Raw genomic sequence first — 10330 nt, forward strand, 5'->3', positions numbered from 1 at the left:
AGAAGAAACAAGAGAGAGAGAGAGAGAATAATAAAAGCGAAGAAACAAAAGAGAGAGAGAGAGAGAAGAGAACGAAGAAACAAAAGCGAGAGAGAGAGAGATAAGAATAATAAAAAGAGAGAGAGAGAGAAGAAACAAAGAGAATAATAAAACGAGAGAAACAAAAGAGAGAGAGAATGAATAATAAAAGCTAAGAAACAAAAAGAGAGAGAGAGAGAGATAGAAACAAAAAGAGAGAAGAGAATAATAAAAAGAGAAGAAACAAAAGAGAGAGAGAGAATAATAAAATAGAAACAAAAAGAGAGAGAAGAGAATAATAAAAGCGAAGAAGAAACAAAAGAGAGAGAGAGAGAGAGAGAGAGAGAGAGAGAGAGAGAGAGAGAGAGAGAGAGAGAATAATAAAAGCGAAGAAACAAGTGAGAGAGAGAGAGAGAGAAAGAGAGAGGGAGAGAGAGAGAGAGAATAATAAAAGCGAAGAAACAAAAAATAATAAAAGAGAACAAGTGAAGAGTGAATGAATGATAAAAGAGAAGAAACAAAAGCGAGAGAGAGAGATAGAAAGAGAGAGAAAGAGAATAATAAAAGAGAAGAAACAAAAGCGAGAGAGAGATAGAAAGAGAGAGAGAGAGAATAATGAAAAGCGAAGAAACAAAAGCGAGAGAGAGAGAGAGAATAATAAAAACGAAGAAACAAAAGCGAGAGAGAGAGAGAGAGAGAATAATAAAAACGAAGAAACAAAAGCGAGAGAGAGAGAGAGAGAGAGAATAATAAAAGCGAAGAAACAAAAGCGAGAGAGAGAGAGAGAGAGAAACAATAGCGAGAGAAATAATAAAAGAAAACAAGAGAGAGAGAATAATAAAAGCGAAGAGGGAGCGAGAGAGAAAGAGAGAGGGAGAGAGAGAGAGAATAATAATAAAAGCTAAGAAACAAAAACTAGAGAGAGAGAGAATCTCTATCTAAACAAACTTTTCCGCCGCATTTTTAGAGAATTTTTCCGACGGTGAAAGTCTCAGGGACCAGCGACCTTGCTTGAAGTAAGAGCCTTCTCATCACCACAGTATTCAGACGTTTAACTCTCCATTTATTTATAAGGTGCTTTGTCACCAGATTTTCCTCTCATCCTCAGTTAAGTTGTCCTTTATAAAGGTTTAAGATATCCTGTACTTTTTCCTGTACCTCTTTTACTGCACTTGAAAAACGTATCCTGGGCTTTCCTCATTCTCATCATTTTTAATAAAAAACAAGTAAAAAAATGCGCCGAAGTTACTTCGACACAATCGAGTTTTCTGTATAGCATACAATGCTGTATGAGCCGCGACCCACGAAACTTTCAGTCACGGCCCGGTGGTGGCCTGTCCTATATCGTTGCCAGACGCACGATCATGGATAACTTTAACCTTAAATGAAATAAAAGCTACTGAGGCTACAGAGCTGCAATTTGGTATGTTTCATGACTGGAGGGTGGATGATCAACATACCAATTTGCAGCCCTCTAGCCTCAGTAGTTTTTAAGATCTGAGGGCGGACAAAAAAGTCTGGACGGACAGACAAATAGCCATCTCTATAGTTTTCTTTTACGGAAAACTAAAAAGCTTATAAATTTTCAACTTATTTTCTATCTGAAGAAACCATCTTGGAAGCACCCCAGAGCCATTAATTAAATATTAGATTGAAAATTGTCTTGTATTAGGATACGAGTATTCAGGGTCATGAGAAGTCTGACCCGAGGTTTTAAAAGGTCACTTATCAGCGGAGATGACATTCGCCCTCCCACAGCGCTGTGTGAAGTTTCTGTGTCATATTTATGTTTTCAAAATTTTGTAATTGTAAAGGTTGTTCCCAAATCCCCTTGAATTGGGAAACTGACTTAGAAATTAAATTTTGCTCACTAAAACTGGAACTATGAATCATTTAATAGAAACTGAATTTATTCCTTCAAACTAGAATTGTGAACCATTCAGTAGAAATTGAATTTATTTCTTGAATTTCTTAAAACTGGACCGATGAGGCATTTAGTAGAAACTGAATTTATTCCTTCAAACTGGAACTGTGAAACATTCAGTAGAAACTGAATTTATTCTTTAAAACTGGGAGCCAGAAATCGAGTTTATTCTTTAACTGGGACTACGGACTTTTCAGCAGAAATTGAATTTATTCCTTACAACTTGAACGGTGAACCATCCAGTGGAAATTGAATTGATTAGAAACTGAATGTTTCAGAAATTGAATTTATTCTTCAACTGGGACTACGGAGCTTTCAGCAGAAATTGAATTTATTCCTTACAACTTAAACAGTGACCCATATAGTGGAAACCGAATTTATTAGAAATTGAATGTTTCAGAAATTGAATTTATTCCTTAAAACTGGAACTGCGAACCGTTCAGTAACATTTAACCAGTGTAGTTACTATTCACAGGCAAATGGTAAAGGATTGAAATAAGTCTCAACAATTCAGAGAGGGAATTAAAGACTCAGGATTGCCTCTTGATCCCCAAGGTTGAGTTTTTTTTTTTTTTTTTTTGGTGGAAGGGCTGTGCATTGATTGATTGAGTTTCAAGGTTAACCACAGAAGTCTAGGTTAAGATCCAGATTCCTAATTCCTTACGCTGTAGGTCTTGAGGTTAAGGGGTTTTTTTATGTATATGTATGGTTATGTGAAGAGTCCTGTCTATACATCCACACACACACACACATATATACACATATATATAATATACATATACACATATATGTATATATGTATATATACAGTATATATATATATATATATGTCTGTATATACATATACATATGTATATATATGTATATACTGTATATATATATACATATATATATATATATATATATATATATATATATATATATATATATATATAAATTCATATATATATACAATTTGCAGAGCGTTTTAGAGATGGAGTCAGTCCTTTGACAACTATATATGTTATAGATTCACTATAACTCAGCTGAAAAATTTTTAAAAAAGCAATTGAAACGATAGTACTTAATTATGGCTAATTTTAGAACCAAAAAAATAAATAAATAAATAATGTGCGAGGGTGAAAAGATTTCCAACGGGAAAAGTGAAATGACAATGAATGTTACTAACAACACTTCCAAGTCCCTTTGGAAATTCTCATCGAGAGACAACTCTATCCAAACCACCGTGATCACGCCTCTCTAGCCTCTCTCTCTTTCCCGTCCCTCTGCCTCTCTAATGAGTCTCCAGAGGCGAGGGAAAGAGTGCGTAAACTTCGTAGGATTAAATAGGCAAAGTAATGAGCATCTGCCAAGCTGAACCAACTCCTTATTGATGGCTGGACTCACAAAAGAAGATTTCGAGAGTTCGAGGTCATCAACTCTGTGGGGGGTCTTGTCGAAATGTTTGGTGGGTCAGAAATCATTATTATTATTATTATTATTATTATTATTATTATTATTATTATTATTATTATTATTATTATTATTCAGAAGACGAACCATATTCATATGGAACAAGCTCACCACAGGGGCCATTGGTTTGAAATTCACGAATGCCTTTGTATGAAGTCTCTACCACAAATGACCAGTATTATTATTATTATTATTTATTATTATTATTATTATTATTATTATTATTATTATTATTATTATTATTATTATTATTATTATTATTATTATTCAGAAGACGAATACTATTCATATGGAACAAGCCCACCACAGGGGCCACTGATTTGAAATTCCAACTTCCAAAGAATATTACAATGTTCAGTTGAAAGAAGTACCAGAAGGTAATGGGAAATTCAGCAAGAAGAGATCAATTATTAGAAAATAGAAAATAAAATAACAAATTGATATATAAACAGATAAAAAGAAAGTGAATAGGAAGTAAGTATTAAGCTCTCTGCACAAGAGGATAGTCTATGGCCCCTTGTCCCCTCATCATTCAATTTTGGGAATTTTTAAATCTCTGGATGAGCGTTGATGCAGAGATGTAAGAATCTTTTACTTTTGAAGGTGAAGAACGCTTCCATCTCTTATTAGGAAATACATATTTTTGAACATACACAGAAAGAAATGTGATGAAATCGAATGGAATGACTGTGAAATTGATAAAAGAATATAAGATTTAGTCCAAAGGCCAAGCAAGCTCTGGCACTTGTGACGAGGTGATTCAGTGCTGAAAGGGGAACAGAGTAGAAAGGTTTGAAAGGTGTAACAGGAGGAAAACCTTTTGCAGTTGCATCATGAAACAGTTGTTAGGAGAGGGTGGAGGAAAGTAAGATGGAAGAAAGAGAATATGAACGGAGGTACAGTAAAAGGGATGGAAGGGGTTGCAAGAAAGGGGCCGAAGGGATGCTGCAAAGAATCTCAACTGCTCCCCAACTGAGCTGTGAAATAGATGCTGACTTTGTTCAGGTTTTGCAAACTCAGAAGAACTTGTAACGCCCATCGTTTACGACAACAAATCGTGAGCAACTTTGTTCTTGCAATACAATAAAAGTTAAGTGTATCTTAGTTTAACCAGACCACTGAGCTGATTAACAGCTCTCCTAGGGAGGGCTGGCCCGAAGAATTAGACTTATTTTTCATGGCTAAGAACCAACTGGTTACCTAGCAACGGGACCACATTATGACGAGAAATGAATTTCTATCACCAGAAATAAATTGCTCCAAAGCAAAACAAAACTAATACGGTGCTTTCCCAAAGGAAGGAGGGATGGAAGAGAACAAGAAACAGCAGTGGTCTCAAGAAGAAAGATTATCAAATCTCGAGACTGCAGACAACATCGGCTGTCTCCCAAAGCGATTCCCCTTTGGCCTCGTAAAGTATGAAATGGTATCCCCTTCTTCGGAGGGTGCCTGGACACAAGGGGTCACAAATTGGGAAAAAGTTGTAACGGCCTTTTTTCGGCCGCTGACGTAAATGAAAGCCTGCGACTCTCTCTCTCTCTCTCTCTCTCTCTCTCTCTCTCTCTCTCTCTCTCTCTCTCTCTCTCGATACCACAAGGCACCAAATTCTCATCTGACAACGTTTTATTCGTAGGATTTTTTTTTTTAGAAAACGGGATTTTTTTTTCTCCCAAATTCACTGAGAAAAATTGAATTGTCTTATTTTGTTTTATTAGTATTGTCATATAAATTTTTTTTAGATCAGTCCCTTTAACCTAGATGTCACAGTTTTGTAAAAAAAAATACATCCCAAATTTATCGCAGTGTGATATTGATGAAGTATATATATATATATATATATATATATATATATATATATATATATATATATATATATATATATATATATATATATATATATATATATATATATATATATATACATATATATATACATATATATATATATATATATATATATATATATATATATATATATATATATATATATATTATATATAAATATAAATATATATATATATATATATATATATATATATATATATATTTATATATAAATATATATATATACAGTATATATATATTCATATATATAAATATATATATATACAGTATATATATATTATATTTATATATATATATATATATATATATATATATATATATATAAATATATAAATAATTATATTATATATGTGAATGTGTTTCAGTGAGTTCATCCTCAAGTAAGCCGTTAAAATAGTCATGGCAATCCAATCTCTGCCTTTAGGAAAACAATATAACAGAATAGTCATATTAAATAGATTCCTCCTACTGTGAAAACAATAATAGCTGCTCTCTCTCTCTCTCTCTCTCTCTCTCTCTCTCTCTCTCTCTCTCTCTCTCTCTCTTTGCATCAGTATTCAATAGGTCCTCTGTGTGTGTGTGTATGAGTATTCAATAGGTCCTCACTAAGTATATACTGACTTGGACCTCAAAAGGAATGATTCTAACACAGTGAAATCTTTCAGAGCACCAATATTTATAAGCTGGACGCTTTCAACAGCAAATTAACAGCGGTAATGGATCAGGGATTGCTGTGCCAATATCAATATGCAAATTTTTCAGTCTCCCCTCTCCCCTCCCCGCCCCCTCCTCCTTCCCCTCCAAATGAATGTTCATTAAACGTCCGGGAGCCTTCGGTGTTTCAGGTATTACAGAAAGAAGGCTTCATCGAAAAGGATGAAATTCATGTTATCTGGGTTTCGTTCATTCCCTGAGGCTTCTTATTTTGCTTCTACAGTTCTCACTGTTGCTATATATATTAATATATATATATATATATATATATATATATATATATATATATATATATATATATATATATATATATATATATATATATATATATATATATATATATATATATATATATATATATATATATATAATATATATATATTCAATATATATATATATATATATATATATATATATATATATATGAGTGTGTGTGTGTGTGTATAATATATACATATAACTATATCCAGTGCAGCACGAAGGAACGCGTGCTTGAGAATATCACTAAATCCACGGCAGAAAAGAAATCTGCTAGAGACTGTGTTCATTGAAGCTACTTCCACCGGGAATGTTAATCTCCATCTTGGATTATCCCTTGATCCTTTGTCCCTGTCTTTTTTTGTTTAAAGAACATGCTGCCCAGATTAGCAAAGTGTAACCCCACCCTTGCCTGTTTTTATATATAAAATTTATTAACTTCTTTTGTGTTCAGTGTGAACTTGAAAATGCAGAATAAACTACGAAAGTATATATGTATGTATGTATATATAATATATATATGTATATATATAATGTGTGTGTATATGTAATATACATATATACATACATACGTGCATGTATTTCATCATAAGGTGAGTGCTGTAATGTCTGTAAATTGTAGCAATGTCATTAGGGATGTTTCTAAGACGAGGATCTTTAGTTCATTTCCGGTGAAAAATCTTCATTTGAGCTTATTTGAGTTCATGCTAATGTCTGTCAATTACAACACGATCATTTAATAATTTTTAGTTTTCTGTAAAAGAAAACTCTTGTGCCAGCTCTTTCTGTCCGTCCGCACTATTTCTGTCCGCCCTCACTATTTCTGTCCGCCCTCACATCTTAAAAACTAATGAGGCTAGAGGGCTGCAAATTGGTATGTTGATCATCTACCCTCCTGTCATCAAACATACCAAATTGCAGCCCTCTCGCCTCAGTAGTTTTTATTTTATTTAAGGTTAAAGTTAGCCAAAATCGATATAGGGCAGACCACCACCGGGCCGTGGATAAAGTTTTGTGGGCCGCGGCTCTTACAACATTATTATACCGAGACCACCGAAAGATATTATCTGTTTTCGGTGACCTTGATTATACGCTGTACAGAAAATTCGACTGCGCCGAGGAGACCTCGGCGAATTGTTTACTTGTTTTATCTCGTATATAGATCATTGATAATATCCTAAGTTCATATACAATAATATCTATGACGCATTTAATATCTGGCTTCATTTGCCGTGTATGTTGACAGCACGGGGCAAAATTGAGAAAAGAAAATGTTTATTTTTTGTTCACCCTCACAGGCATTCCTTGCATTTAGCACATTTTAATGCAGTGGTTTTTATGCAATGCGCTTTTTCAGAACCGAGTCTTGGGTAATGAAATATTCTACTGTTTTTACTCAGAAGGTTTGATTATTATCGGTAACCTCTTTTGCTGTTTGCGGATAAAGCTGTATTTGACACTAACGCCTACGGTATCTGTGTGTGTACGCATATATATATATATATATATATATATATATATATATATATATATATATATATATATATATATATATATATATATATATATATATATATGTATATATATATTTATATATATTAATTTATCATATACACAATTGTTCTGTGCATTAGTAGAATATATAGGACCTATTTAAACTGGATGGTATCTAATGGAGTTTCTTATTCAGAAAATATATAGCTTTCTTGGACAAACAAACACTTGATAATGTGGACTGTTTGTCCAAGAAAGCTTATAATATTTTTGAATAAAAATCCATTAGATATATCCAGTTTGAATGAGGTATTTATATATATATATATATATATATATATATATATATATATATATATATATATATTTATATATATATATATATATATATATATATATATATATATGTATGTATATATATATATATATATATATATATATATATATATATATATATATATGTATGTATGTTTATGTATGTATATTATATATACATGTATATATATATATATGTATATATAGATATAAATATATACATATATATACATATATAAATAGATAATATACATATATATAAACAAACATCTAACCTTTCAGACTTCAGCTTTAACAGATGGAGAATATGAAGCAGCCTCATCACAGAGTTTTGTATTTTGCTCACATAATAAATGACACGTAATTAAGACTTAATTAGTCTAATATCATATTAAATGAGGAAAAGACTTGCAACAGAAGTTCTAAGGTCTGTATCTAAATCAGGAGGTCATTAAGCTTTCATTGTTGAAGCTTAGTAATTTAATGAAACATTATCTTCCTTTTTTTATACTGAGGTGGTTGTCAGGTCATTGGGAGGGTCGGTTATTTGGGAATCAGTTATTGGGAGGGTCAGTTATTGGGGGGACAGTTGTTGGGGGGTCAGTTATTGGGAGGGTCGGTTTGGGGTTAGTTATTGGGGGGTCGTTTTTTGGGGTTAGTAATTGGGGTCAGTTATTGGGGGCCAGTTATTGGGAGGGTCAGTTATTGGAGGTGTTGATTATTAGAGGGGTCAGTTGATGGGAGGGTCAGTTAATGGGAGGGTGTTGGGGGTTATTGGGGGTCAGTTATGGGGGTCAGTTGATGGGGGTCAGTTGTCAGAGGGTTATCAGAGGGTCGGTTACTGGGGGCTTCGTTGTTAGGGGTCAGTTAATGGGATGGTCAGTTATTGGGGGCGTCGGTTATTAGGAAGTCAGTTATTGGGAGTCAGTTATTAGCAGGGTCAGTTTTTAGGAGGGTCGGTTATTAGGGGGTTACTTATTGGGAGGGTCAGTTGTTGGGGGTCAGTTATTGGGGGTTGGTTATTAGTGGGTCAGTTGATGGGAGGGTCAGTTATGGGGGGTCAGTCATTGGGAGGGTCGGTTATGGGGGGTCACTTATGAGGGGGTTACTTATTGGGAGAGTCAGTTACAGGGGTTATTATGGGGTCAGTTATTGGGAAGGTCAGTTATTGTGGGGTTACTTATTGGGAGGGTCAGTTATTGGGGCATCAGTTATTTGGGGTGTCAGTTATGGGGGTAGGTTATTAGGGGTCATTTATTGAGTGTCAGTTATTAGGGGGTTGGTTATTTGGGGTCAGTTATTAGGGGGTCAGCTATTGGGAGGGACGGTTATTGGGGGTCGGTTATTGGGAGGGTCAGTTATTGGGGGTTGGTTATTAGGGGTCAGTTATTGGGAGGGTCAGTTATTGGAAGGGTCAGTTATTGGAAGGGTCAGTTATTGGGGAGTCGGTTATTAGGGGGTCAGTTATTGGGAATGTTGGTTAATTGGGAGGGTCAGTTATTAGGGGGGTCGCTTATTGAGAGGTCAGTTATTGTGGGTCAGTTATTAGGGGGTCAGTTATTGAGAGGGTCAGTTATTGTGGGGGACAGTTATTAGGGAGGTCAGTTATTGGGAGGGTCTGTTATTGGGAGTTCAGTTATTAGGAGGGCCAGTTATTGGAAGGGTTGATTATTGGAGGGTCAGTTATTAGGGTGGTCAGTTATTGGGAGGGTTGGCTATTAAGGGGGTCAATTATTGGAAGGGTCAGTTATTGGGGGGTCAGTCATTAGGGAGATTGATTATTGGGAGGGGCGGTTAATGGAGGGTGGTTGCAAACTTGACTTGGCAGTTAAAATCGTTAACATTAACATTAACGTTTTCATTAAAAAAAATGAACCCGAGACGGCTTCCCTGAACTTTCGAAACTTCGGGCAGGAATACAGCAAGGCAGGTGTGCAGGTCTCTTTATGAATACCAAGTGGGCCTTTCATTTTGTTGGAAATTCTCCTAAAGAAAAGAGAGGAATACATGTTAAGTGAGCTGTGGATCTATGATCATACCTAAGTTACTTTGCAAGTACACGTTTATCCATGCGTAATTAAGTATACCTCTGTCTCGTTGGTATGTGGTTCATAAACAAGATTCATGCGTCGGACTAGAAAAGCAAAGCATTTGTTTGCCACTGCAAGGAAGCCATGATAACATCCGAAATTTGGCTTTATAATCCAACTGTATTATTCGTTCATTGATAAAAATGAGAGATTTGTGTACTTGTGTACATGAATAATGGTGTATGGGCTTGTGGCATATGAATGCTTGCCGTATTCAGCA

The sequence above is a fragment of the Macrobrachium rosenbergii genome, chromosome 8, assembly GCF_040412425.1.
Source record: "Macrobrachium rosenbergii isolate ZJJX-2024 chromosome 8, ASM4041242v1, whole genome shotgun sequence".
Lineage (NCBI taxonomy): Eukaryota > Metazoa > Arthropoda > Malacostraca > Decapoda > Palaemonidae > Macrobrachium > Macrobrachium rosenbergii.